This window comes from Diplotaxodon limnothrissa, linkage group LG3 (assembly GCF_057381915.1).
Source record: "Diplotaxodon limnothrissa isolate DT_005_m linkage group LG3, D_limnothrissa_male_GT1.1, whole genome shotgun sequence".
NCBI classification, from domain to species: domain Eukaryota; kingdom Metazoa; phylum Chordata; class Actinopteri; order Cichliformes; family Cichlidae; genus Diplotaxodon; species Diplotaxodon limnothrissa.
This window is the reverse complement of record NC_140598.1, coordinates 68,118,788-68,137,024: the sequence shown is the minus strand read 5'-3', so window position 1 is coordinate 68,137,024 and position 18,237 is coordinate 68,118,788.

Sequence of the window (18,237 nt, the reverse complement as noted above, 5' to 3'; positions counted from 1 at the left end):
ACTTGGAAATAAACACTTGTGTTTGTTTTGATGTGTTTGACTAAACACCAGTACTTGAAGTTTGGATCCCTCCATGCTTATGGATCTATGACAGAAGTATGAGCTCAAACTGACATAGCCTACCTTGTGCACAGGGAAGGCAAACGCCAGATGTGTTTTGTATTCATACCATCAGTGTGCAGTTGGCGCATTGTGTGCTTAGTAGATGATGGCTTGTGGGTACTGTTTGATACGGAAACACCATTTTTACAAAGGTGTGAAGAGTTAATCTAGCTGTGTTTGCTTTTGCAAGAGAACTAAAATGTTTGGATAATTGGGTGACAGGTTGTTTTATTTGTGTGTAGAGTTTTGCTAAATTAGCCAATAGTTACATAACATGTGCTTAAGCAATCAGAAAAAACTGTAACACTAATTTGCCAACTGTCTGGCACACTTTCACATGTGAAAACTTCTTTAGATAATTAGTTCACTTTGCAATCAGCCTAAGCACTATAATACAGGTAAGCTGTGTGTGCGGAGTACAATGGAGGGAGCAGAAAGAGTGAGAAGTAGAGGAGGCCGAGGAAGAGGACGTGGAGGTGAAGAAGTAGGATGAAGAGGATGACAAGGACAAGGAGGAGCAAGAGGAAGACGAGGAGGGGGGAGAGGAAGATGAGGAGGGGGGAGAGGAAGGGTAGGAAGAGTAAGAAATAGAATTGCTGATGACATCAGAGCTACAATAGTGGACCATGTAATCAACCGTGGAATGACCCTGAGGGAAGCTGGCCAACGGGTCCAGCCTAACTCGAGCCGCTACACTGTAGCAAGTACCATAAGGACATCTTGAAATGAGAATCGGTTAGTACAGTCACTTCGCACAAAGATTTGTAGCACTGCCATATGCCAATGAGAAACACATCAATACCATTGATGTAAAAATACTGAAATTGTTACTTTACAGAATTGCTAGATGACCAGATGCTGGGGGCAGAGGAAGCATGTTCACTGCAGACCAAGTAACCCATATAGTCATTATGGTGATTGCAAATAATCCTATACTTGGAAATAAACACTTGTGTTTGTTTTGATGTGTTTGAATAAACACCAGTACTTGAAGTTTGGATCCCTCTATGCTTATGGATCTATGACAGAAGTATGAGCTCAAACTGACATAGCCTACCTTGTGCACAGAGAAAGCAAAGGCCAGATGTGTTTTGTATTCATACCATCAGTGTGCAGTTGGCGCATTGTGTGCTTAGTAGATGATGGCTTGTGTGTACTGTTTGATACGGAAACACCATTTTTACGAAGGTGTGAAGAGTTAATCTAGCTGTGTTTGCTTTTGCAAGAGAACTACAATGTTTTGATGATTGGGTGACAGGTTTTCTTATTTGTGTGAAGAGTTTTGCAAAATTAGCCAATAGTTACAAAAAATGTGCTTAAGCAATCAGAAAAAACTGTAAGCAATCAGAAAAGACTGTAAGATAAGAGATGTGAGGATGTATAGAGAGGCTGTAGGCAGTCTTATATACCTCACATCAGGTACCCGTCCTGACCTGAGTTTTGTGGTAAGCAAGTTATCACAACATTTCCATGAGCCTACAGAAGAACAGTGGGGAACTGCGAAACATGTGTTGAGATATCTCAAAGGGTCCAAAGATAAGAAGTTGTGTTTTAGGAGAAACACAGATGAAAATTCGGGTCTAGTGGCCTACAGTGATGCTGACTGGGCAGGTAACACTGCCGACAGTCGCAGCACTACTGGTTACTGTGTACGTCTATGTAACAACAGTTCTTTAGTTTCATGGAAGACCAAGAAACAGCCCACTGTGGCGCGCTCTACCTGTGAAGCAGAGTATATGGCTCTGGCTTCCACAATGCATAATTGCACAATGCATAATGCATAATATATTTAGAACAGCTTTTGAAAAGGTATAGATGACTACAGATACACTCAAACAATAGTGTATGAGGACAACCAGGGAACAATTGCCCTGGCTAAAAACCCTGTGAGTCGACAGAGGTGCAAACATGTGGACATTAAATATCATTTTGTAAGGTCCATTGTAAATTAAGGGAAAATGTGTCTGTTATATTGCACCACTGAAGAAATGGTTGCAGATGTTATGACCAGAGATGGGCAGTAACGCGTTACTTGTAACGCGTTACTGTAATCTGATTACTTTTTTCAAGTAACGAGTAAAGTAAGGGATTACTATTGCAAAAACGGTAATTAGATTACCGTTACTTTCCCGTAGGAACGCTGCGTTACTGCGTTACTAAAACCGGGATTTTTTGCGAGAATGTCTCACGACAGTGACGTAAGCGAGTGCGTCGTTAGTGACAACAGCTGTGTGCAGATCAACAATGGATCACATATCGATTGTGGGAGAGAGTATGAGCGTGCAGCGTTTAAAGCGTGGAAGTACTGACCTTACTTTGAGTTTGATTCCATAAAAAGTGACAAAAACATTAGCGTCCGTTGTGCGTGGGAAGAAAACTTCTTTTTATAGCGAAAAAAAACCCCTAAACTTCCAAGCAAGCACCGAGTGCGCAACGACGTAATGGGAAACTCACAGAGAAACTCGCGGATTCTTCAACTGACCGCGGCACACCTGCACCAGGGTAAACCTCCGCCTACCTCAGTCCTGCTTTACAGGTGAAAATAGAGCAACAGGACCACTGAGTCTTTGACTTTATTTATTTTCTGCTGTGTTTTACTTGCATCTATTTGAAAGAGTGAGTGTAAACACAAAAAATATTTTATTTTATGTGCTGGAATGTGCAGAAAATAGGTTTAAATGTTAAACTAATTTATTCAAGTCAGAGAATGTTGCATATAATAAAATTTTTGCTTGATGCATAAAGTTAAAAGATTAAAACTGATAAAACAAGTTAAAAAAAGAGACTTTTCCATTTGATTACATTTTATATGATGGATTATATAGAAAAAGTAGAATTGGGCTGAAAGATCCATCATTTTATCACCTATTCAGGTTGTAAATCGTGTTTTTAAAAAGTAACTAAGTAACTAAGTAATTAATTACTTTTGAAAATAAGTAATCAGTAAAGTAACGGGATTACTTTTGGGGGAAGTAATCAGTAATTAGTTACTGATTATCTTAAGGATTATCTTAAGGATAAAGGATAAAGGACACTCTTTCGAGGATGCCAATGTTCACATTTTGGACAGAGAGGACAGATGGTTTGAAAGAGGAGTGAAAGAAGCCATCTATGTCCACTGTGAGCGACCATCTTTGAACAGAGGCGGGGGTTTACGACACCAACTCTCCACCATCTATAATCCAGTTTTGAGATCCCTTCCCAGACGCCTTAACGCCCACTCACATCCTGGGCCATCTGACCTCAGGAATTCGCATGACAAGGTGGGGCCAGGTTTCACAATGAACACACCCGAAACTCTGGCTGATTGGGTCCCACACCCAATTTCACACCTTGGCTCAGGTGATTAGAGGATCATCAGGGGGTCCTTTTGTCCCTCTGTGGGGGGATACTCCCACTAGGTTTATATCTGGGACTCTCCACCATTTGACCTTAGATCTGAAGAAGCTTCTCGGATGAGAGGTGAAACATCTTCAAGCAACTTAAAGAAGTCCAGACGCTTTTCTTTGCAAGCTCCTTTGACTAGTTACTGATTACTTTTTTCAAGTAACTTGACCAACACTGGTTATGACCAAACCTGTTTCTAAGCTAAAACTTGCTTAGTTTGCTGACATTATGTTTGGTGCTTAAAAGAAAAAAAAGAGAGAAAAAGAAAAAAAAAGAAGTGTAAGTGTGGTAGAGATTGTACAACTGTTTATCAGAATCAGAAAGGGTTTTATTGCCAAATGTTGAGTGGGTTTACAACATTAGGAAATTGCTGCGGTGCTTCAGTGCAAACATACTGTTATAAATTAAGCTTAAATAGACATGAAAATAAAAATGAGAATAAGAATTAAAAGTGCTAAGTAGATAGATAGATATATACATGATATATACAGTGGGGCAAAAAAGTATTTAGTCAGCCACCGATTGTGCAAGTTCCCCCACCTAAAATGATGACAGAGGTCAGTAATTTGCACCAGAGGTACACTTAACTGTGAGAGACAGAATGTGAAAAGAAAAATCCATGAATCCACATGGTAGGATTTGTAAAGAATTTATTCGTAAATCAGGGTGGAAAATAAGTATTTGGTCAATAACAAAAATACAACTCAATACTTTGTAACATAACCTTTGTTGGCAATAACAGAGGTCAAACGTTTACTATAGGTCTTTACCAGGTTTGCACACACAGTAGCTGGTATTTTGGCCCATTCCTCCATGCAGATCTTCTCGAGAGCAGTGATGTTTTGGGGCTGTCGCCGAGCAACACGGACTTTCAACTCCCGCCACAGATTTTCTATGGGGTTGAGGTCTGGAGACTGGCTAGGCCACTCCAGGACTTTCAAATGCTTCTTACGGAGCCACTCCTTTGTTGCCCGGGCGGTGTGTTTTGGATCATTGTCATGTTGGAAGACCCAGCCTCGTTTCATCTTCAAAGTTCTCACTGATGGAAGGAGGTTTTGGCTCAAAATCTCACGATACATGGCCCCATTCATTCTGTCCTTAACACGGATCAGTCGTCCTGTCCCCTTGGCAGAAAAACAGCCCCATAGCATGATGTTTCCACCCCCATGCTTCACAGTAGGTATGGTGTTCTTGGGATGCAACTCAGTATTCTTCTTCCTCCAAACACGACGAGTTGAGTTTATACCAAAAAGTTCTACTTTGGTTTCATCTGACCACATGACATTCTCCCAATCCTCTGCTGTATCATCCATGTGCTCTCTGGCAAACTTCAGACGGGCCTGGACATGCACTGGCTTCAGCAGCGGAACACGTCTGGCACTGCGGGATTTGATTCCCTGCCGTTGTAGTGTGTTACTGATGGTGACCTTTGTTACTTTGGTCCCAGCTCTCTGCAGGTCATTCACCAGGTCCCCCCGTGTGGTTCTGGGATCTTTGCTCACCGTTCTCATGATCATTTTGACCCCACGGGATGAGATCTTGCGTGGAGCCCCAGATCGAGGGAGATTATCAGTGGTCTTGTATGTCTTCCATTTTCTGATGATTGCTCCCAAAGTTGATTTTTTCACACCAAGCTGCTTGCCTACTGTAGATTCACTCTTCCCAATCTGGTGCAGGTCTACAATACTTTTCCTGGTGTCCTTCGAAAGCTCTTTGGTCTTGGCCATGGCGGAGTTTGGAGTCTGACTGTTTGAGGCTGTGGACAGGTGTCTTTTATACAGATGATGAGTTCAAACAGGTGCCATTCATACAGGTAACGAGTGGGGGACAGAAAAGCTTCTTACAGAAGACGTTACAGGTCTGTGAGAGCCAGAGATTTTCCTTGTTTGAGGTGACCAAATACTTATTTTCCACCCTAATTTACGAATAAATTCTTTACAAATCCTACCATGTGAATTCATGGATTTTTTTTTTCACATTCTGTCTCTCACAGTTGAAGTGTACCTCTGGTGCAAATTACTGACCTCTGTCATCATTTTAAGTGGGGGAACTTGCACAATCGGTGGCTGACTAAATACTTTTTTGCCCCACTGTACATGAGTGCAGGTGGTGATCAGTGCCAAACATGGAATGATGCAGTGAACACAGCGTAGGGTCATGTGGTAGTGGTGGGAACAGTCATACGGTTATTGTTCATGTGTCCAACAGCAGAGGGGAAGAAACTGTTCTTATGGCGAGAGGTTCTGGTGCGAATGGACCGGAGCCTCCTGCCTGAGGGGAGCAGGTCAAACAGACTGTGTCTGTTGTACAATAAACTTATTGTTTATTGTACAACTTTTCTTTAGATTCCAGCAACCTGAGTACAAGAGGGGGTGTTAAGATATTCATTGTGTGTACTCATGTTGTACAGTGTTTACAGTTTTTTCTGATTGCTTAAGCACATTTTTTGTAACTATTGGCTAATTTTGCAAAACTCTTCACACAAATAAGAAAACCTGTCACCCAATCATCAAAACATTGTAGTTCTCTTGCAAAAGCAAACACAGCTGGATTAACTCTTCACACCTTCGTAAAAATGGTGTTTCCGTATCAAACAGTACACACAAGCCATCATCTACTAAGCACACAATGCGCCAACTGCACACTGATGGTATGAAAAGCTGCAGTGAATACAAAACACATCTGGCTTTTGCTTTCTCTGTGCACAAGGTAGGCTATGTCAGTTTGAGCTCATACTTCTGTCATAGATCCATAAGCATAGAGGGATCCAAACTTCAAGTACTGGTGTTTATTCAAACACATCAAAAAAACACAAGTGTTCATTTCCAAGTATAGGATTATTTGCAATCGCCATAATGACTATATGGGTTACTTGGTCTGCAGTGAACATGCTTCCTCTGCCCCAGCATCTGGTCATCTAGCAATTCTGTAAAGTAACAATTTCAGTATTTTTACATCAATGGTATTGGTGTGTTTCTCATTGGCATATGCCAGTGCTACAAATCTTTGTGCGAAGTGACTGTGCTAACCGATTCTCATTTCAAGATGTCCTTATGGTACTTGCTACAGTGTAGCGGCTCGAGTTAGGCTGGACCCGTTGGCCAGCTACCCTCAGGGTCATTCCACGGTTGATTACATGGTCCACTATTGTAGCTCTGATGTCATCAGCAATTCTATTTCTTACTCTTCCTACCCTTCCTCTCCCCCCTCCTCATCTTCCTCTCCCCCCTCCTCGTCTTCCTCTTGCTCCTCCTTGTCCTTGTCGTCCTCTTCATCCTACTTCTTCACCTCCACGTCCTCTTCCTCGGCCTCCTCTACTTCTCACTCTTTCTGCTCCCTCCATTGTACTCCGCACACACAGCTTACCTGGATTATAGTGCTTAGGCTGATTGCAAAGTGAACTAATTATCTAAAAAAGTTTTCACATGTGAAAGTGTGCCAGACAGTTGGCAAATTAGTGTTAATGATAGCCATACATGTGTATACTTTTGCTAGGAGTGTGTTGGAAATTTGGTAATTGAGTGTTGTGCAGTGAATTGTGCCTACAGTTTAGCAAAGTGTGTGTTACAAAATTGCAAACTGAGTGCAAAGCAGTTTTTGTGCTTTTAGTTTTGCAAACTCAGTGAGTGGTTTTGCTATAAGTCTGAATAGTTTTAGAGATTGTGCTACAGGAATCACAGTTAGGGTTTAAGCATTCAGAAAAAACTGTAACTGCATTATGGCTACTGTGGTTTAACAGAGACAGTATTTTAGTTGTCACCACAAGGAGGAACTGTTTCATTGTAAGAGCACGGATGCTGCGTCATCACGCCCCTAAGAAGAAAAAGGATACCACAACAAAATGGCACCCATGAGGCAAAGATTTGCCGCGTGTTGATGTGGAATAAAGTTATTATTATTTGCTATTATTTGCTCAGAGGGAATTTCTGGTTTTCTCTCTATCTCTAGCTTTGTGGAGGGCTTTCTCATAAAGCAGCAAACTTTTTCTCCAGGTTAAATGATGAAATCTTCTAAATTTGTGACACGCCATTTCCTCTCCAGCTTACGAGTTTTCGGCTTTAGGCTACGTGTTTGAGAATTATACCACGGAGTCAAGTACTTCTGAATTGAGGCCCTATTTTTCACAGGAGCTACAGTCTCCAGTCTCATATGTAATCAAGTGGGAAACTCAGTTAATCTATATGTTTTGTTTGCTGGGTACAGTGTGTCTTACAGTTTTTTCTGATTGCTTAAGCACATTTTTTGTAACTATTGGCTAATTTTGCAAAACTCTTCACACAAATAAGAAAACCTGTCACCCAATAATCAAAACATTGTAGTTCTCTTGCAAAAGCAAACACAGCTAGATTAACTCTTCACAACTTCGTAAAAATGGTGTTTCCGTATCAAACAGTACACACAAGCCATCATCTACTAAGCACACAATGCGCCAACTGCACACTGATGGTATGAATACAAAACACATCTGGCTTTTGCTTTCTCTGTGCACAAGGTAGGCTATGTCAGTTTGAGCTCATACTTCTGTCATAGATCCATAAGCATAGAGGGATCCAAACTTCAAGTACTGGTGTTTATTCAAACACATCAAAACAAACACAAGTGTTTATTTCCAAGTATAGGATTATTTGCAATCGCCATAATGACTATATGGGTTACTTGGTCTGCAGTGAACATGCTTCCTCTGCCCCCAGCATCTGGTCATCTAGCAATTCTGTAAAGTAACAATTTCAGTATTTTTACATCAATGGTATTGGTGTGTTTCTCATTGGCATATGGCAGTGCTACAAATCTTTGTGCGAAGTGACTGTACTAACCGATTCTCATTTCAAGATGTCCTTATGATGCTTGCTACAGTGTAGCGGCTCGAGTTAGACTGGACTCGTTGGCCAGCTACCCTCAGGGTCATTCCACGGTTGATTACATGGTCCACTATTGTAGCTCTGATGTCATCAGCAATTCTATTTCTTACTCTTCCTACCCTTCCTCTCCCCCCTCCTCATCTTCCTCTCCCCCCTCCTCGTCTTCCTCTTGCTCCTCCTTGTCCTTGTCATCCTCTTCATCCTACTTCTTCACCTCCACGTCCTCTTCCTCGGCCTCCTCTACTTCTCACTCTTTCTGCTCCCTCCATTGTACTCCGCACACACAGCTTACCTGTATTATAGTGCTTAGGCTGATTGCAAAGGGAACTAATTATCTAAAAAAGCTTTCACATGTGAAAGTGTGCCAGACAGTTGGCAAAATAGTGTTAATGATAGCCATACATGTGTATACTTTTGCTAGGAGTGTGTTGGAAATTTGGTAATTTGAGTGTTGTGCAGTGAATTGTGCCTACAGTTTTGCAAAGTGTGTGTTACAAAATTGCAAACTGAGTGCAAAGCAGTTTTTGTGCTTTTAGTTTTGCAAACTCAGTGAGTGGTTTTGCTATAAGTATCAATAGTTTTAGAGATTGTGCTACAGGAATCACAGTTAGGGTTTAAGCATTCAGAAAAAACTGTAATTACGTGTTCCCTGGTGTCTCCCAGCTGCAGTGTGTATTACTGCCAGTAGGTTTGGTAGTTCATGAAATAGAAGAGCTTTTGTTCCTGTAATATTGAATTGTCTTTTAAAAGATGCCCAAAAAAATAGAAAATACAGTATTTCAAAAGAAAAGGAGTATATCACAATGAATATATAATTTGAATGTATACAATTTAATTCATTCTGGTGTTAGCAATTAAATGTTATATACAGTGGCTTGCAAAAGTATTGAACCTTTCCACATTTTGTCACATTACAGCCACAAACATGAATCAATTTTATTGGAATTCCACGTTAAAGACCAATACAAAGTGGTGTAAACGTGAGAAGTGGAACGAAAATCATACATGATTCCAAACATTTTTTACAAATAAATAACTGAAAAGTTGGGTGTTCGTAATTATTCAGCCCCTGAGTCAATACTTTCTAGAACCACCTTTTGCTGCAATTACAGCTGCCAGTCTTTTAGGGTATGTCTCTACCAGCTTTGCACATCTACCGACTGAAATTCTTGCCCATTCTTCTTTGCAAAACAGCTCCAGCTGTCAGATTAGATGGACAGCGTTTGTGAACAGCAGTTTTCAGATCTTGCCACAGATTCTCGAGTGGGAAGGAAAAACTCCATTTGAAAAGGTTTGAAACATCTAGCAGAACCAGGCTCAAGGAGGGACTGGCTACTGTGACTGGCTGAGGTTGATGGGAAGGAGACAGGACAACATATAAACTATGGAAGAGAGCAAGCAATACATACTAAATAATGATTAAATGCAGAGAGGTGTATAAACACAGAGAGAGTGAAGAAGAAAAAATTATTATTATATAAGTAGTATTTGTCAAAACAGAAGGTTTTAAGGCTAATCTCAAAAGCTGAGATGGGTGTTTGTCTACTGAATTAATATTGGGAGCTGTATCCACAGAAGAGAGGCCTGAGTGCTAAAGATTCTGTCTGCCATTCAACCCTAAAATACTATAGGAACCACAAGTACGCCTGCAGTCTAAAAGAGATAAGCAGCCAATTAGCAATATATACAGTACTGTGAGGACTTTAACGTAAACTACAACCAGATTTCTCAAGACCTTGTATGTGAGAAAAAGATTCCAAAGTAAAATCTGTATTTCAAATGGAGTCAGTGAAGACAAGTAAATATGGGTGAAATATGCTGTCTCTTTATAGTCCTTGTCATGACTCTCACAGCAACATTTTTGATCCCATAAAATTGAAAAATTTTTGATGCAGCAGATTCAAATGAAACCTGGCCGAGAGGCGCAGTAGGTATCCCGGAGGAGGAATGTGTTGAAAGTTGGACATCAACTATTAAGGATGATTTTTAATGAATTTTTGAACATGATGCAACCAGGCTGTCCCAGTGCATTATGTGTGCACGCCGTGCATGTGTGAGTGCTTGTGTGTACGTGTGACATACATGTGCCGGCGCTGCGTAAAGGCCGGTGTAGAAGCCCAAGAAAATTTATGTGTCAGATAAGAGGTGACTGGCTTGACCACAGCTCACAAATGACGACTCACTTGACCCTGGTTTTCCGGTGGTTAGAGACAAATGCAGTCACGTGGCAGGATGCTGAAAAGGGACCAAACTTCAGTCAGGAGAACAACTGACATAATCCATCCACAGTACGAGGTTAGTCATTAATATACTGCAACAGCTTGGGAATGCAGCAATAAAGCACCTGTGAGAGAATTCACCATTAATGGTATGAAAGTGGAAGAAGCGACTTCATCGAAATTGTGCCTTATCATCCGGTGCGCCTTTTGGTCTGAAAAATACAGTATCAAACATTATAGCAATCTACTTTTTGTATGCCTTGTGTTTCTTAAGCCATTCCTAAATTCTTGTCCAAGAGATTTCAAACGTTATAAAATAAACTAGCTATGAGCTGAAAAAGTTACCTTAAAGTCTGATATCATTCTGAACCAAACTGTTGTACAGTGTGAGAAACTGTACAATTGTGAAATAACACCATGAAGTGGATACACCACTTTTCTTGGGTGACTAGGCATTCACCATAGCTTGTTATGGTAATCATAACTTTTAGACACACAGTGGAAAGGGCAACACAATCTAAATTCATTAAGTACCAAACGATAAGTCCAATGTTGATTTCTAGTCTTAACATGAAATTTCCCACTCGTGGGACTAATAAAGGTATCTTATCTTATCTTATATTAGTTGAAAGTGTACATCTTCCCCACCTCTGCTGCTTGTACAGTATCATCACTGTTATACCGGTCTCTTTCTCATTCACATTGCTTCTTCTGGCTTTCATTCCTCTTCTCTCCAGAGCATCCCTCCACCTTTCCAGGCTCTCCCACCTACTCCTCCCTACTCTCACTATAGATCACAATGTTATCTGTGAACATCATTATCCACAAAGACTCCAGCCTGATCGCATCTGTCAGCTTTTACTGTTGTTAACTCACCATTATCTGATATGTCAGGCACATAGCCTCTGGGCTGAGACGCATTCAGACGCACACACACACACACACACACACACATATATGTGTCGTCCAACTGACTCCAGTGATATAGGGTCGGGGCCAATGAAGGGTGTTGAGGGCAGCTCATATCTGATAGATTAGCCAGGGTCTATTTCCTTGCCACAGAGTTTTGATTTTTGTTGGCGGAGGCTGCCATCCCATAATGAAGTCTCTGAACAGTGACTTGAGGAGCAGAGCTCATCCACCACTCATACTAATAACAGCAGGTCAAATATCAGGAAAGCACAGACTAACAATGGGGACATACTGCTTTGTGAGATCATCAAATCACTTCTTTATGCTGCTTCTAAACCACTTGTAAAAAGTATAGTAGAAAAGTACATCACATTCTGTACTAAAACTCTCCTGAAAACAATTTACAAACATGTGTTTTCTCCTATTTACCTCTCTTTGTTTAACAAAGGGAGCTGTTAATGAGTTTCGATTTTTGTTCATGATCGGACTGTTGTTTGTGCACTAACAGAAAGCTTAATGCTCTGGAGTGCCCATTCAAAAGTAAACACAGAAAGAACTAAATTAACTCCACAGCTGGTGTGAATTAATGCACAAATGAAGCAATAAACTTTTTTTTGTTGATAAAGTACAGTAAACGGTTTGCAGTGACCCAGCAAAATGTAGATTACAAATTCATTCATCAAAAATTACTAAGGCTCTTCTCCATGTCCTCCATAGACTACGTATTGGATAAAAGACTCAAGTGTTTTTGGGCAGTTGTTGTGTTGTTGTTTTTTTAGTCAGAGGTACCGTATTTGGTCAAGAGGATCTGCTAAGCTATCTGCTAACACTAGCACAGACCCTGCTAACTGTTACTAAATAAAAGACTAAGAAATAAAAGACCACACAGCATAGCACAGGATATTTTTTTTTATCAGATAATTGCTTTAAAATCCTCCATGTTTAAATATGAATATATTTTATTCATTATTAATAGAATGTTTAAAAATGTTAATCATGCAAAAACACCTTTACCTCTGTCTTCAAGCAAAGTTCTAGTATACTTAACTGTACAAACTAGCTGTACTGTAACTCTACAAAATTGATGCTCCCATGACAACAGTGGGCTCTACAGTGGAATATTTGAGTGTCATGCACAATAAAATACGAGTGGGTAAAAGAAAGGAGATGGAATAAAAATCCACTGCTGGGAGTTTGAGAAAATCAGTGTCAGTGACTGAAGTGACAAGCAACAATAATGAAGTGAGAGAGAAAAAATAAGACAAAAAACGTTTGCCACATGTGAAAGGGGGCCATGGCTTAAATTGAAATTAGTTAAGAGACTTATATACAGTGTTGGTCAAGTTACTTGAAAAAAGTAATCAGTAACTAATTACTGATTACTCCCCCCAAAAAGTAATCCCGTTACTTTACTGATTACTTATTTTCAAAAGTAATTAATTACTTAGTTACTTAGTTACTTAGTTACTTTTTAAAAACACGATTTACAACCTGAAGAGGTGATAAAGTGATAGATCTTTCAGCCCAATTCTACTTTTTCTACATAATCCATCATACAAAATGTAATCAAATGGAAAAGTCTCTTTTTTTAACTTGTTTTATCAGTTTTAATCTTTTAACTTTATGCATCAAGCAAAACATTTAATTATATGCAACATTCTCTGACTTGAATAAATTAGTTTAACATTTAAACCTATTTTCTACACATTCCAGCACATAAAATAAAATATTTTTTGTGTTTTCACTCACTCTTTCAAACAGATGCAAGTAAAACACAGCAGAAAATAAATAAAGTCAAAGACTCAGCGGTCCTTTTGCTCTATTTTCACCTGTAAAGCAGGAGCAGGGTAGGCGGAGGGTTACCCTGGTGTAGGTGTGCTGTGGTCAGTTGAAGAATCCGCGCGAGTGTCTCTGTGAGTTTCCCATCACGTCGTAGCTACTCGGTGCTTGCTCGGAAGTTTAGGGGTTTTTTTCGCTGTAAAAAGAAGTTTTCTTCCCACGCACGATGGACGCTAATGTTTTTGTCACTTTTTATGGAATCAAACTCAAAGTAAGGTCAGTACTTCCACACTTTAAACGCTGCACGCTCATACTCTCTCCCGCACTCGATATATTATCCATTGTTGATCTGCACACAGCTGCTGTCACCAACGTCGCACTTGCTTACGTCCCTGTCATGAGACATTCTCGCAAAAAAAAATCACGGTTTTAGTAACGCAGTAACGCAGCGTTCCTACGGGAAAGTAACGGTAATCTAATTACCGATTTTGCAATAGTAATCCCTTACTTTACTCGTTACTTGAAAAAAGTAATCAGATTACAGTAACGCGTTACAAGTAACGCGTTACTGCCCATCTCTGCTTATATAGTGTTGAGCTTCACCTTTCTTTCTTTATTTTTAGTACATTTTTCCTTTATTATTAGGTTATTACTACATTACCAGCATCAGTTTGCCCTTTAAGCCACTTAATTGAGGGCAGTTAACCCTGAGCCTGGTTCTGCCAGATATTTCTTACTGTTAAATCGTGGCTCAAGAGTTGGGAGTTCGCCTTGTAATCGGAAGGTTGCCGGTTCGAGCCTCGGCTTGGACAGGCTCGCTTGTTGTGTCCTTGGGCAAGACACTTCACCCGTTGCCTACTGGTGGTGGTCAGAGGGCCCGGTGGCGCCAGTGTCCGTGTTCTGTCAGTGCACCCCAGGGTGGCTGTGGCTACAATGTAGCTGCCATCACCAGTGTGTGAATGTGTGGATGACTGGATGTGTAAAGCGCTTTGGGGTCCTTAGGGACTAGTAAAAGCGCTTAAAAGGGTTTTTTTCCTTCCCACTGTAACTAACTTATAAAGTATGTCAAATTTGGTCCTGTGAGTTCTATATAGTACTATACAGAAATAAATAGGAATTTTATTGATTAGAGCATGTGGAACAGGTAACAATGATAATTTTTGAAGGAAAACTCAAACTGAATTTCTGTTTTTATACCCAATTTTGATCCAGTACACTGGACTTCTCAATGAAGTCCAGAATTAATCAAGCAGTTAATCAAGCAATTAATCAAGCATAGAATTAAACCAAGTTTTCTTTTCAGGAAGGCAAGTATATTATTACTTTTTAATTATATAATAATGTGCTTTACTATTTTTTGTGAAATGGTACATTTTAAAAGTTTTGGTGTTACGCTAACAGTCAGAACCATAAGTCACAGGACACCGTCTAATACTATATATTGCTTTATGTCATATATAACAGTTTTATATAACTCTGAGTGGGCTTCCATATGTGTTTTCTTTTTTATCTCTTTTTTACCAGGTACTCATTCGGGTGTGGTCCTAAACATGAACCATGTTGACCATGGTGTTGGGACTCTATTGCAGTAATCCACCCTTCACTTTTTATGCCAGCCCTGGACACTCAGCAAGGACCAGTGGCTCAGCTTGAAGGCTCATCTGTGTGTACACTTTCTGTCTCTTTACACAGCTACAATCGGCAAGCATGTCTCACAAGACTGGTTTCCACTGATTCTGACAGTCAGAAAGAGAACACACGAGGGCAGTGTTGCACTTTTTGAAATCTCTACTCACAGGTACTCTGAGAGCTCAGCTTCTTTGGAATATACTGTATGTACACACAGATTTGTTTATTTTAAAAAAAAGAAAGAAAAGAAAAAGAAAAGAACATTTATCTCCATGTGTTCCTGTTAATTTACAGATGTGTGGTCTGTGATGTTTCTGATCAGTTTCACCTTTGTCTGTCCCATGGTGCCTCAAACAGCAGACGCAGATCTGCACAGTGACATTTCCTGTTATTTAGCTATTTCTGGAAACAGTACAGCCCTTTCTCCTAGTCCTCATCCCCGTCCTAACACTTTCTGGGTCAGAGCAGACCCCCCTAGAGACAAAGATTGTTGTCATTGGAGGGAAGCTGTAGTTGATATATTTTATTGCATCAGCCTATATTAGGCGTAGCCCGTGGTGGAATCACATCTCCTTAAACGTTTGGTTCATTGTAAATGTGTAAATATGAACGTTGATTCACTTTGTATGTGAGTGTTTTACACTTATACCAAATTACACCACTTTTTTTACCCCTCTTTGTCTGGAGTTTCCTGCCACAGAGTTTCCCAAGTTTGAACAACATCTCACTGTTTCCACTTTCCTCACCATCACTGCCTGCTTTACATGTATCTGTTTTGGGTATTTTCAGTATAATGTCACGAGTAGGGATATTTCACGGACTTCATTGTTAAAACTGGAAATGATTGTCTTGTCCTATAAATACTTTATACTCACAGTGACAGGGTGACAGCAACGTAGATTAATATTTTTGATATACTGTCAGTTTTTCTTTTCCAGCCCATGTAGAACACAAATTAGTGTTTGTGTTACCTTTTGTAGAAGTCTTTTATGTTTGTTTGATTGCACTAATGTGAGTAGTTGCTGTCACAATGCACCAGACAGCAGCTGAAGAAGTCTACAGATGTGTCAAGAGGTCTTTGAACGGCCTTTACAGTGCTACCATTGTCATCACCCTTTGGTCCATCTTGTATTTGATGCAGCAGATCATGTTCACTCCTCCTGGTTTTGTACATATTCTGCTCATGTTTCTGTTCTTTGTTTTCTAGTGATGTGTCATCTTTGTATCAATGTCCTCTTATACACAGGGGAAAATGGGGGTTATGATGTTCCAGTGTAGTAGTCAAGGAGTTTCACAGATGGTGGCACAGTGTAATACAGCAGTGTAATTATGACCACGCTGTTATCCTTTCATTATTTTTCTCTTTTCTGCTGGTTTGTTTGATCTTTTGGTTTTGCAATTAAAAACAACTGCTTTCTCTTCAGGAAGCACCTTGCACTCAACCCACATCCTAGAATAAATCACTCCCGTAACGTCTTTGTCTCCTTAATTTGTATAATATTGTCTGGTACAACTCCTACTGTTAAAGCTGATAGAATGGCTCAGCTAATCACCTGACCTGAATCCAACTGGAAATCTACGGAAAGAACTAAAGTTCAGAGTTCACAGAAGGAACCCTCAGGATTTAAAGTTTGTTTGTGTGGAACAAAGGGCCAAAATCAAGATCATGGCCAATAAAAGAATGACTAGAATTCAGGGATCACTTTCAGAATTTTTGAGTTTTCCAGTTGTGCGCACCTGCTGCTCATTGCCACCTCTCTACCTGAAAGTGAATAAGAACTGTTTGTGTGCAGTTTGTCACAGTGTTTTGTTACTTAAAGGTCCAGCTGCTTAATTCACAGGGAGAGAAAAAAAAGAACACTAACTCCACTCAGAGATGAAGAAAGACAAGAAAGACAGCACAGGAGAGGAAGAAGAGAGGTTGGATTTAAAGGTAAGGATTGCTCAGTGTGTAAAGCTCAATATCCAAGTAGTTTCTCAATTCTCAACCAAACCAAGTAGTTTTAAGCTGTGGCTCAAAATCTGGTCTCTGAATACAAATCATTACTTTTGAGGTTGTGGGAATATATTTCACCAACTCCTGTGCAAAAGTGTTGAGTGGTCAGGGCCTGTTCTGTCTTGCTGTTTAAGTGAGCATCTAGGTTGGTACTTTGAATTCTGTGCTCATTTTTATTTACTAGGCAATTCATTTACTGGGCAATTCATTTAAAGCGGTCTCGTCAAGTATCATGTGAAAATTATAATTCAACACCACAACATACACCTACTGTGATTTGGCACAGTATGAATAAAATTTAATTGAATTTCACAGAAAAGTTTAGACATGTACAAAGTTACCAGTCCATGTCGAGTGCCCTGCAGCCATTCAGAATAGATGCAAATTATGGGGGAATTTCCAAAGGATTTCACATTCCGACTGGGGTCTGGAATGTGGGGCCTCCCTGCTGCTGCGGAGTCGGGGCGGTCTGCTTCTCCCCACCCCAGGGAAAAGGGTAACACCACCTGGGTCTGGGTGCAGTTTCCCCCTCCAGGGGCAAGGGTACCTAGACCCGGGGCTTAGAGTACGCCTGGGGAGTGTGATCGTGTGTACAGTGTTTCTCTATGTCTGTCTCCACGTTGGGTGAGTTTTGAGTAATTGCATATGAGAGCATGAGGGGGGAATGGATGTTTGTATCTGTGTGTGCCTGTATGTCTGCTGAGTGAGCCCTCATCTGGGACTCTCCTCAGCTCTTTCTGGGACAGTGGCGCGGCTGCCCCTCTGTTGGTCTTCCTTGGTCTCTTGTGTTCTGGGGGCCTCTGGATGTCTGGAGTCTTGATCTCCTCCATACCTGCTTCATGCCCTGGAGGACGGGGCTGTGGCCCCCCCACACCCTCTAGCAGATCATTACATGAAGGAACCTTTTAAAAACAAGCGCGTTCATGCTCACAGGTGTACACACGGGTGCTCACACACACAAACAACACCCTTTTTGGCTCCTACCTCAAAGCACACTGTGCGCTGTCGATCTTACGTGCTGCACAATAATGTTTAATATTTAGTATTTACAGTCATAATGTTGTTTATTCTATTGCTCTCGTTTTCTTCTGCTTCTTTTAAAAATTAAAAAAAGTATCTACTGTTATCTATTATTAGCTAGTTTATTGTGATGGAGTTGTTTTTATTATGTTGCTCTTTGTTGTCTGTTTTCTCATCTCCATACAGGTGATCCAGGTGTTTTGTTTGTTTTTCCTCTTTTTTTCTTCCCCCCTTTCTCACCATCTCTTCTCTGCTCAATTTTTGTTTTTCTCCCTCTCTTTCTTTCATTCTTCATTCATCCCCCAGTCATGTCTGTCCCGTCTTTAAAAAACGA